Source organism: Crassostrea angulata, chromosome 1, assembly GCF_025612915.1.
Source record: "Crassostrea angulata isolate pt1a10 chromosome 1, ASM2561291v2, whole genome shotgun sequence".
Taxonomy (NCBI): Eukaryota; Metazoa; Mollusca; class Bivalvia; order Ostreida; family Ostreidae; genus Magallana; species Magallana angulata.
The window spans coordinates 4,621,490-4,634,615 of NC_069111.1; the positions used below are offsets into that span (position 1 = coordinate 4,621,490).

At 35.1% G+C, this 13,126-nt stretch overlaps 1 protein-coding gene across 7 annotated transcripts in view; it reads right to left on the reverse strand.

The window, feature by feature from the left end:
• The window catches only part of LOC128189811 (cAMP-regulated phosphoprotein 21-like), a 33,530-nt gene extending 21,146 nt beyond the window's left edge, over positions 1-12,384 (reverse strand). For 5 of the 7 annotated variants that reach the window (XM_052861615.1, XM_052861624.1, XM_052861579.1 and 2 more), the window contains exons 1-2: positions 12,274-12,384; positions 4,468-4,624 (exon numbers count right to left, since the gene is read on the reverse strand). The gene's annotated coding sequence lies outside the window, so the exon portion shown is untranslated. Of the gene's footprint in view, positions 1-4,467; positions 4,625-6,313; positions 6,399-7,371; positions 7,502-12,273 lie in introns of all 7 variants that reach the window. The other 2 variants (XM_052861587.1, XM_052861595.1) reach the window with 2 other exon arrangements.
• Between the last annotated feature and the right edge of the window lie 742 nt (positions 12,385-13,126).

The following is a 13,126-nucleotide window of genomic DNA, read 5'->3' on the forward strand; positions in this document are numbered from 1 at the left end:
ACCTTACCATAGAGATCGGACAACTTTCATCTGAAGATAAGACATTGAAAGAATGAAAATGAAAATTATTTCAAATGAAAGCACAACTGACATTTTCTTTAATCAAATTAGTTTAGAATAAAACAGAAACTACTCATTCCGCAATAAAATTGGAAGAGTATGCGGCTATGTGTTTACCACTTACCAACGAAACTCTGGCCACTGATTCTAGAGACACCTATTTCCTGTGCCTTACGGCCATTCCCACAACATAACATCTCATGATTTGCACAAGATCAGGGGCTGACATTTTTGGGGGGAAATCTGTGTGTGTCCGTGGTCAGCGATCATAAAGCATGGCTTTGTGCAATGTCTTTATACAGTGACAGTGTCAGAACTGTCCACGATAGTGTTATACCTGGCAGAAACTCCACAGTCTGTACTCGCCTGTATGTAGTCTGTCTCTCGATTTTTTGCCTTCGATCACAAACCTTCATTGAAGATGTCTTTCACTTCTTACCAAAATAGCCCACTGCCTGTCAATAATGAAGACTTCTCACTGAAGGAGAAATCCAAGTCCTTACCAAGGTTAACTAAGTATTTTTAAAGTGTTATTTTAAATAATTAGTGGGCATATTAATTATGTGTCAATCTTAACAACCAATTCAGCAATGATTGATGTGAACAATATTTGTTATGTGTTTTCAAAAATAGATATATGTTCGTAACAAAATGTTATGCATTTTTATGTGTCATAGATCTAAATACAGATTCTCCTAATACAATACACAGTCATTTATTTTTTGTAGCATGCATAATACAACTATGTATAACTATAAAAATAATTTTAACTTCAGATTGACATCCTGACTGGTGATGCTACAAGACTGAGTGCCTGTACATCTGATTGTCCATTAGAACCGACTCCCACGCTCTGACTACTGATCGCTCCGACTTATGATTGGAATGAGGGTATATCTGGAGCTCTGTACACACAAATTAATTCTGATCTCCGCACTAGGTTTACCAACACAGCTTCTTCCTCCCACTCAGGTTCATCAGTATTCCATCAGATGACATTCAAAGAAACGGCATCACTGCATGCCAGCCCTTCATTCGGAATCTTATTTTTTTTCCTACCAAGACTGGTAAAAGTACAGCTGAAGTGTGCAGGACTCCTGCCAGCATCTAATGATCTGAGTGGGAGGCCTCTATTTGTAATGGCATTCAAATTGGGAACTATTTACTGATGTTTTTACTGTTAAAACACACGGACCAATAACCAGGTCCCTGATGTATGTCCAGCCCCTTCCCATTACCACCCAAAAAAAACCTTCAGTCTCTTTTCTCTTTCCTTTTTATCTGCTTCTTTCCCCCAAATCTTGTGCCATCATTGAACCAACACTTGTCTGGGAAACATTTTTATTACATATGAAAGGAATCAAAATTGGACATAAATCACAATTTTGATTCAATAAAAGACAATCTAAGACTTGTTCTTCGATGAAAAGAAAAGTATTTAGTGTAGCTGTGTTCTGTTAAAACTATAGAAGAATTGATTAGAAGCCCCAGTTAGTTGAGCTGGATCAATCAACAAAGTGCATTAATCACAGAAAAGTCCCTTAAACAGAACACAAACAAAAATCTGGGGTGATCAAGCATTTCAAATTGAGCTTTTAAGAATATCAAAGCTTTGTCAAATTAGCTGGGTATGAAAATCAATCAGGACATTTTTGTCAGGGCGATCTGGCCTGCTACACAAACTGCTTTAGGCTTTATACCGCAACTTAATTCTACCAAAGCACAGCTTTGATTAAAAAAAACAGCTACCATGAACAAAATCGATCGCCTTTATCTATGCTGATGGTATCAAAAGACTTGCAGGACTTCATGTGTATTCCGCAGGTTACACAAACAGTGCCTATTAAACATTATCTTGACGACGTTTTAATGGTAATTATGATTTTTTTTTACGCAGTGGTATAAAACTTGTCTTCATTGCCAAAGAACAGTCTGATAATGATTTCATTAACAATTTCATCATTTGGTGATAAATTGATCCAATGACCTTCTATCGCAGACTTAGCTTAATGATAAAAGGTATTTACTTGTATTTTCAATTCTTGATAAGAAAGCTTGCATCTCCTGTGATTCTGAATCAATTCCCCCTGCGCCGTTCTGTGCTGCATTAAACTGTAACAGTAGTCAGCCTGGCACCCAAAATCTGTTGCAATAACTTTATCAAATCCCTCCTAAAACGGAGCCTGAATCCTGATGAATATTCATGAAGTGAAAACTTGGGTAAAATTTCTATTTATATCTCTAATTTTTGCGACCTTTCACGTGGTCTCATTAGCTGACGAAGTTTTGATCTCCCAAATATAACCTTTGGCTACTATATTTTTTCAAGTTATGATCCATTTATGTAAAAATATAGTGTCCACATATTGACTTTCAACAGCTTTTGCAATCGTAGCTAATTATGGGCTATTCTGATTCAGTGTATTGACCTGCATACATTGAATACAATGGCAGAAAGAATTTTTGGAGACCTCAGGCATACATCCAAACATTATTAATAGCAACTGCGTATCAAGCAAAAACTGTTGCAATGTCTTGAAAACCCCGAGGCAGAGATGTTCCAGCACTTCTTGATTTGATACTCTTACCTTTAGATCTTTTACTGTGAGGTAGTGGCTTATACCAGTACTTAATTTCAGTTCAGCTCAGATTACATTAAATAACGTACATTATCATTATTTTGAAGATAAAAAAATTGTACATCATTTTAGTATTTTTCTTAATCTACAAAAGGTTTTTTTCTTCTCATTTGTTTCTCTGTATTACCATAGCAACTTTTTTTTTAACTTAACAAGACAAGCATGAAAACACAATAAAACAAAAAGCAATGTTTTTATATTAATCAAACGGTTTAAGGTGTTTTCACATCTGTAAGACCATGGAAATGACAATCAGATGAGCCCATAAAACCGGTTTGTTGCTCCACACCAGGCCATAAAAAACCTGTCCAGTACTGAGACTCCATTGTCTGAGCAGTCACACCAAGTGATACCAGCCCAAAAAAACAGAGCTTCCTTATTGGCCCTCATTGATCTTTTTTATGCCTTCTAGAGGTTTAATGGGAGGACAACGGTGGCCAGTCTCAGGGGTCTCTCACCAGCGACACCACCGGAGGGACAACCCGGCCCAGGACCGTGTGAAACTCTGAGAAACTCAGTTGCCTTTCTCAAGTTTGTCAAATTTGAATGCATCAGTTGTCAAAGATTTCTCAAATTTCTATTATAGAGTTGGATTTGTCAAATAGCAAAGCTGGAGTAATCAAAAAATCTTATATATTTATAATATATCCAAAAAGAAATGAGAAATCATCTATTAAGAGTATTCACCGTTTATTTTGAGCGTCCTTAAATTATATTGCTCTTGTAAAAGTATTTGACACAATGCAGCAATCTGTTTGTTCATTTTGGTACATTCATACTTTTAATTAATTCATCAAGAGCTGTTTACAACAAGTCGGGTAATAAATATCATTAGCTTGGACCAGGGATACGTGAAACTGACAAACACACTCTGTTTTAGATTAACTGATGGACTAGGTGTCCAGAGGTGTGGAACTTTCCTTGCACCTGAGTTGCCTTTCTCATAAATCTTTCCTTTCCAGACAGGTGAAAACAACAACATCATCATTAGATCCAAGAAAACAAGTGTAAAATTGTCCTTATCTTCATCCTGTTTTGTCTGGTGCTTAGGATGGAAAAATTCTTGGGAAATTCCATAACAGAGTTTTTATATCATTTTGCACATTTAATCTCATAAAAAGGCTAATAATCTTTTGGAAATGGCCCCACACCTTTTTTCTATGGGCACACTTGCTTGATATTGCGTAACACCCACTGAGTAATTGCACTGTATGCCAGCATCATGCAGATCAATATGCCTTGATTGTGAAATTCCATCTCAATCCGATGAGCTGCTAATTTACTAAAATCAAAACTCGAGAACATTACATTCACCTTGATGAAAGCATGACTTGGCATCCTTCAAAGTCCTCTCAATAAATTGTCTCTCAAAGTGTGCCAGGATGCAAGCCAACATTAAAGCCTGCCTAGCCTACATTCAACCTGATTCTGTTTTCTGTCACAACATACCGGTATTCGTGTACCTACCTGAACACACTTTGATTTTTTACACTATAAAAACCCAATTCCTGCAAGCATCTCGTGCATGCAGTTGATAATGATTTCTTTTTTTGAATTTCTAGAAGGTGAAAAATACTATTGCTGTTTGAAATATTCTATGCCATAGTTAACAGCTTCATCTTGTCAAATATAACCGACAATTGAGGTTACAAAAAATATTTCTTTATCTTTATTTTGCACCTCTGTATGTTGATAACAAAAAAAATGAAGAGAGATAAAGATTTTCTACAGAGCTACTTGACAGGCAACTATTTTGAATATTGCTTACCTCTATACATATGTTAGGAGGTGTGTTGTCTGATGGTGTTCTCAAAGAATTGAACTGGTAGTTCTGTCAAATTCCATGTCTCCAAGATGGAGTTCGGATCATGCAGGTCTGTAGGCAAATGATTTCTCCTTGATTTGCTCTTTCAGTAAGTCTGGTTCTGAAAAAAAAAATTATGTATTTCTATATATATATACATGTATATATATATATTCTATCTAATTTCTTTAAAAACAAGACCTACTGTAAAAATAGTGAATTTTCATTGATTGATAAATGTTGGTCTAGAATTCAATGCTTAATATTGAGAAATCTGGAAATAAGTATTAAGAAATCGATGACTCTTGAGTATCTTCCCAAAACAAATAATGCCGTACCAAATTGAATTTCCAGCATACAGTAATGGATTTCCCCTCTAGAATTACATCATCGTTTTTTAACACTGATTCAGAGCTACAAGTTCGATATGTAATTGCTTCTTTTCTATTGTTGCCGGTGTATAATTTTATTTAGTAATACTGAAACTGTCACCTTGCTAGCTTAATAAGTCTTGGAACCGCAGTAAATGCACAAGACTTTCATGTCTCAATGATTGCGGCATTCAATGTCCTTTTTTCAGGCCATATCAGTACCTTTTGGCATAAATTGAAGTGAGTAACAACAGTATTGATTGAAGTTAGTGGTGTCTAAATGTTCTTTTACCCCAAGCCTAATATGATATCACTATAATTGATACATGTATTTCCAGAGGCATTTCCTTTATATATAACAAACATATCAACGGTTCAATAATCATTACCAAGCTTGGTCATTGACCTAAATACATTGTGGATATCCCCCCACCCCAGTGATAAATTGATCCCACCTTAAATCTCTGGGCAGCTGTCGCGACTTAAGTCATTATAAGTATTAATAATTATTTGTGACTTGAAATATTATAAATGGATTGAGAATCAAGCAAGTTAGGTAACCTTTGAAAAATAACCTATTTAGACTTTTCTTGGAACAATCTGACATTTAAACATGCTGGAAATTAAAATATATATATATTCTAAATCTCAAACTATTTATTTCAGCATATTCAGGATGACAGACTCAGGAGTAAGATAAGGTTGTTACTTGTGCCCTCAGAAACAAGATGATCATAATATTACATTCTAATGCTCCTAATACCACGTTTTCTTAAATTGTTTCATGAAGAATAAAAAGATTTTTGCATCATATACGTACATATCCAAGATATTCTGAGTTTTTCTTTAATAATAACATAATATTCTGCATTGATAATTAAAGAGACTGGGTTTATGTCATTATAAGTCTTTGAATGAGAAAAACTGAACATTTTAGGATGTCAAAATAAATATTGGATCCTGATAGACTTAAAGAGAACAGAGAAAACTCCTGGATTGCTGAGTGTGGATTTGATGGAGAGGATGTCGAGGTTTGTGTAGAAGACCAGGAGTACAGCTGATCAAGTTACAGATCCCTGATAGATAGATGAATGTCAGTCAATGTTTGTAGCTTTGTTAAACCATTTCAACAGGACTAGATACATCTAATGTTTGGTTCAACGCCTACACTCCAATCTTTATCTGACACACATTAGACACAATGCCCCAATCAAAGACTCTGCTTCCTACATAGCACGAATCAAACATTTTATTTGGTAAGCAACTAATGGTTGAGGCTATTCACTAACAAGCCAGGACTAATACCCTAGCCATGGGCTATGATATAAATTAACACAGAATAAACCAATCAGTGACTGATGATTCTCTAAATACATCAAAGTGTTCTTAAAATACCAATAAAACAGAGGTAGTTTGGCTAAATTTGGTAGGAAATTCACCTTGGGAATACTTTGGTTTTATTTTATGTGAAAGACAAGGACTAACTCATAAAGGTACAGTCATACTCCTCCATACAGCGAGCACCTTGAAGGGAAAACAAAGAAATATTAAAATATCTGTTTCAAAATTAGCAATAAATTGTTGCCTTGGCATGGAACAATATAATTTCAAAAACAACACAGCAATATCCACTAAAATGTACAAATTAATAATTCCAAGTTTCAATAGCACATGAAAATAGAAGGTCAAAGTAAATGAGAAATATGGAGTACCACAGCATCTAGAAGCAAGAACACTTATACAAGATATCCCTAGAACTCTGTCAGCATTATGAAGGAAACACAGCAAACTCCATTGGCCTGTCACTGAAGCATCTATATAAACACACAACAGAAGATGTTGTGAAACAGTGCTTCCCTCTGATTACATCCAAGATCAGCGTCTTTATCTCTGCCTGTATACAGAAACACTCTGTTCAATGCCTTCTGTTTATACAAGACGTACTCCCCTGAACACTGGGGTTGGCAGCCACAGACAGTGTACCTTGCCAGTCTGTGATCAAGCACCCTGTTTGGTCGGTCTGCCGCACCAACGACCTTCACACTTGCACATTTATCCCAACTCAGTGCTAGGGGAGACAACACAATTCACTCAAGCTTTATTAAAAGAAAAAAGTTCCCCACATTAAGCTTCAGTGGAGTGAATGAACAGATGGGTTCGTCAATGAATTCCTTCTGTTTAGTCTTCAACAGGAAAAACCCAACATTGATGCAAGCTTTACAATCAAATGCCATTAATACTTGAACATATTTTCTTACTTACAACTTTGGAAATGGATAAGATAATTCCACACAGTGAACACACAGAAGTTTATATAAACTGGATTCCTAGGAAGAAAGAGTTACTGGTGGTAGCAATTTGAGCAATACAGTGAGTAAACTACAGTCTGTGTGCTATCAGTGTCAGAAGACAATGCTAGCGATCATTTATAGATAATAAAAACATGCAATACAGTGATGGGGGCTTCAGGCAGATATTGGGGAACCCATTCACTTACCTGCTGCTCACAGCGCCCTCTAGCTGCCACCACTGGGCAAATTACCAAGTCCTACCAAACTAGGGAGTTATCACCATCACCCTCGGTGACCCAATTGTGACATCAAAGAATGTGCATGCTGTTCATTTACCTAACAATGACAATAAGGACATGATGTACACGTTTTTGTCAACTACCTGCGTCTCTTCCCCATGTGTCGGCCAGATGTGAAAATACCAAACATAGGCTGCTAAAGACAACAATAGATATTACACTGCACCAACCCCTCATTCACTCTTGGTGTACAGAATGTGCAGATTATTGTTACATTGCTGCAAAAAACTACAAGACACCAATACATCTTTCACTCCCACAAGCATACAAGTGTCAGTTTTTTTCAGTTCAATAAAATACTTCCACTTAAAGTTTTCAAATATAAAACTTGGTAATGCTCCAATACAATACACAAAAAGACTTCAACAGCCTATTTCCTCTTTCTTCTAAAGAATGCAGACAATAACACCAAAAGTAACCTCTGGTACTCAAAATACCCGTCCCTACTAACATCTCAACAACATACTTACTCAAGTTTTTGTTGTCAATTTCTAGCACAAGCAAGTTCAGCAAGTGAAAAACTTCAGTAACCTCCTACAGCAATTTAAAAAGACAACCATAAAGCCCCACGACCTTCAGCTGAGTGGCAATGAACAGAACAGCAGAAAATGAAAATAGAACTCAACACTCAAACTGCAAACGGTGCTCTGCAAGTGCATCTCTTCAATATGAATAAATACATTACAGAAATGACACCCCATGAGAAAGTTGTCCAAGCCTATAGTGTGAACTTTTCTTGCTGGAAATTGAGAGAACATTTCCTGGGGGAGTCTTAACTAGTAGAACACTTGTGTTATTGTCAAATGGATCGGCATCCTGACAGAATTAGCACACCAATGTACTCGACCCAATCCTCCCTGGACTCACACTTTGAAGTGTTCACAACACCATTGCTACTCCTACCAAGTTGGCTTCTCCTCTCCTCAGTCTCCAAACTGAAGGTGTGACTAATGCAGTTACCGTTGTCAATTTCAATGCCCTCACCAGCAAACTGACTTTGATGTATCTGTGGGTTACTGGTAAAATGTGCCTGGCAATTTAAAAATTTCATAACATGCTCTTACCATTTCATTAATTAAAATCTCCTATTCAGCATTCAAATTAAATGACCTTCCCTACCCTGAAAATATACGCAACAACAAAACATTTATAACTGTTGCTTGAGAATAATTTGAAAATGTCATTGACATGCTTAATAAACTCAGTATTCCTCCCACAAACGTTATATCTAAAAGCCATATTTCACCTTTTTTTTGTGTGTTTTACACCTTTTCAAAATTGGGTATAATTACAGACATTTTGGATTGAACAATAAAAAAACAACCACCACTTATCAAGTACCATACACTTTCAATTTGATTTGACATTATATTTATTTCATTTTTCATTCCTCCTCAACAATCCTTAATAAGAGCATTAAGAATACTCTCAAAAAAATATCTATACCTTTCCTCTTTTTAGTATGAGTTTGTTAAATTATATTTTTTTTTGTCGCAAAGAATGGAATAATATAAACAAATTAGTAATTTTGCCAAGAATAAGGGTTGAAATTTGAACGTAGTGTAAAAAAATCACTGAGAGTATTTTCTTACTGTGGCGCAAATGGCCAATTTCTGTGAAATACTGCACGAAAAATGACCAGAATTTGGCTGGAGGGCATAGAACTATAAATCAGTGCAATACTGACTTAGACAAGGTTAATATGGCATTATTTTTATCATGGTCTGAATGTGGAGAGTTATGCTTCTGAAATGATGGCCCGAGCATAAATATCAAGTACTGCGCATTAGTGTGATTTAATGTACATCGTGTTTGCTTGATGACCACATCTTACATTGGGTATACACTGCTAACTAAGGGTCACGCTGCTCTCAACAAGTCAACCAAGATATGTTTACACCAACTAATAAATTCTGTTCAAGATATAGCAACAAATGAAATATTTTAGTTCTCTTATCAACTGAGTCTATAAGTAGCGTAAATTTTCCTGATTTATTAACACAACATTACCTGTGATTGAAAATTTAATGTAACAACATTAAAATTATAATAATCTCCATTTCTTTTGTCAATACATTCCCTTAAAAAAAACTCGAAAAGAATCATTGATTTTTTTAATCTTTTTATATCATAACTGTGTTTTTTCAAGCATCAGATGGCCTGGCTTCAGTCCTACCATCAAAGATACGAGTGTTGAGGCCTCATGAGAGTGATTTGTTTAAACGTCTTTTACTGTAAACATAATACACCATGGGTTTGGCCACAAGATCTAACACCTTAAAAGGTTCTCATCATAGTACATGTATAATTAAATTTTATTAAAGGCGAGTTTTATGGAATTCTTGCTGTACATGATGACTTAAGGTGGAATCCTACACCAAAATTTTTATTTATAATTTGTTTAAGTATAACTTGCGAAACAGGATATATTTGCTTTTAATTATTTTACGTTATTTTTTGGTAGTTTTTTTAGAAAATGGAAAATCTGTTTGGGTTGCAAGTACGTAATACACCGTACAGTTTAAAATAAGGTGTGAATAAATGCATGATATCAATGTATCTAATAAATCATGTCCAGTAATTAATGTCCACGATGACGTTTTATTTTAATTTATTTTTTTTTGGAATAAAGAAAATTCATGAAAATGAAAAGGGTTTTATCTTTTAAAGTCTTTCTTTTGATTTGGGTCCATCTTTGCTCATCTTTCTCAGGAGAATTTAAGACAGCTTTTCATTTTAAAATGGAAAAAAAACCATGGTGGCAAAAATAGTAAAGAACAGACCAGCTGGATAAACTTGTATTAATTAGCATGACTATCATTACATAAAGATTGTAAACCTTTAACTGCATTGAATAATTAGAAAGATGTTCAAATGAAAATTGCAAATCTGAAGGTGCCGAGATAGACAGATATATATCCCAAAATCTAGGTAAGGTCAAGTCTAATAATTCTAGCTAAGCCCATAATCTGCCATAGAAAAGTTTCAGAGATGTTACTAGATTCTTAAATTGTATAAGAGTTGACATCAGGTGTATTTTCAATTCATTTGTTTCATTAACTTGCACCCACTGACAGTACTAGTGAATGACAGCCAGAATTTGAGAAATGGTGCTGCTTTTGAAATCCAATCAGAATGAGGAAAAATGTAGATTTCTGTTTACATTTTTCCTACAGGGGAAAAAGGAGTGTTGCTTTGAAGAAGCAACATTTTTCTGTCAGCAATCAGTCCAGTCTATGTAAATATGTGCACAGGAGACTTTAAAACATTCTTCCAGACTAAAATACCACACAAACAAAGCTTTCTGATCTGTGACAAATCTTTTTTCAATTAAGCATGTCAAGGAAGTTATCACCCTTATAAATTTGAGTTGAACCATTCAACTTTAGTTATTGTCTTAAACAAACTTGATGAGAGGGCTGAGAGGCAGTTATTTTACTGGTTAATAATTTTCAAATTTCACAATATTTGACAAAAATGCATTTTTTTAGTTTATTATTTTTTGGAAAGTAAAAAAAACAGAAAGCCCCAGTGGGATTCAAACTCATGACTATCAGATTCATAGTGAACACTCTAACCCAGTGCACTATGCTGTTAGGTAACAATTCTAAGTAATTAAGAGAAAAAATATAAAATTATACTTGATTTGTTTGTTTCGAAAGGAAGTAAGTCACATTATGGAGGTGTCCCTACCACCTTAAAATGATCAACCCTAAAAATGTCAACTTGTAGTTTAACTATAGTTAGACCTGTGCGACAAGTTTGACGGTGCAATGTCTTTGACAAGTCTTTGATACATATACATCCTCGAATAAGCTAGTGTTAAATAATTTTGGAAAAACTGCTTTAAACCAGCAAAAAGCTAAAATGACCTGGGCTGCATTTTACAAAAGAACTTACGACAAAGTCATAAATATTTACAGTCTCGTAAAATGATCTTTAAAGAACAAAATTGACTTAAAACCATTTATTTAAAAATAAATGTATAAATTCCAATAATTATATTTTCCAGCCATAAGAATGAATCATTCATTAGTAAGTGATTAATTAACATTCATTAATTTGGTCTTAAGTTGTAAGTTCTTTTGTAAAACGCAGCCCTGGAAAGATGGGGTGAACTTTCAATACACATCAGAAATAGTCAGAAATCAAACACAAAACCCATTATTTCTGCATGAATTAATAAAACAATCATTCTGATTATGGAGATTCTTTGCAATACATAAGAACAATTTTTCAGATCAGTTTTCAAGACAAGTTATGTCATCCTGGAGTTTAAGAGGCCTATCATTTTGACGAGTCGTAATGTTACAAAGATTCATGTGCACAAACAAGCATTACAAATGCAAATTCAAAATATTAATTTCATTTTTTTGGTTACTTTATTTTGAAGCAGAATACGTCTATTGCAAATACAAATACAAAAAGCATTTTGATTGCACATGTTCGTTGCTGATCATGAATCAATTGGATGCTGGACATTGCTGGTTAAGTGAGAAAGGGGGGGGGGGGTAAATATTTCAGTTCTATTCACAAAAAATTGCCCCAATATCATTTATTTCTAAGAAAAAAGAGTAATTCTCAACATTTCCAAGATAAACTAACAATTGTCTTACTGTTGGTACCGTACGATGCTTAACCTTTACGCCTACGCTCCTTTGTTTTCGCGGAACTTTCGTGGATGCTTTCAAGTTCCAGACGAAAACATTCACATGAAAAAATGCCGATCAAGAATTCGAACAGCTACACGTGTAACTAGTTTACTTGATAGCAACATGTCATTACCAGTATCACAATTAATTCTTTTACCTGCAGTGTTGATGAATTTACTTTTCAGTAACTCGAGATATTCGCTTTTGGGATATCATGGAATGAAAATGGCAGACCCTCACATTGATTTTTTACGTGACGTCATGGGAAGTCGCTGCACTTCCGCCGATCCGATTGAAAGGGGGGGGGGATCAAAGATGACAACCGCGGCTCAGGATGTTTGAATAAGAAAATTGAACGTTAGTATTACGACCGGATGAATGTTTTGATTGAAATTAAATAATAATGTGCTAAATATGTATACACACATGAATAGTCATATGACAGGCGTGTAACGTCCACACTCATCATATGCTCATCAGTGGTGTCGGAAGCAAATTGAAAGGGGGGGGGGGGAAGGGGGGCTTGAATTCATGATGAAAAATAAAAAGTTCTTGACAAAAAAAGTGTTGGTTATATTTATGTCTAACTTTGAAAGAAGAGTGGGGGCTGAGTCCCCCTAGTCCGCCGCCCCCTCCCTCCAACCGCAGTCCCCGTTCCGACGCCTAATCTTTATCTGTAACTACAAAATGTTTCCCATCATAAGAATAATCATGTATTGATTCCCATCATGAAAATAATCATGAATTGATGTCCCTAATCTTAGTGAAGTGTATCCTCTTTTGGAATTTTCAAGTACAGTACTATTAGTTAAATCATGCTATTTTAGTTTTATCATGGTTCAATTTTCAGGATCGATGCTTTTTTATAAATTGGGAGCAAGTTGATGCTTGCGTAGCAATTAATAGTTATAATGCAGATCACTAATAAATGTTGATTTGAATACTTAAGTGTAACATCTTGTTCCTTTTTTTGCAAATTTTTAAAATTTTGATTCGAGCAATAGCGTGTA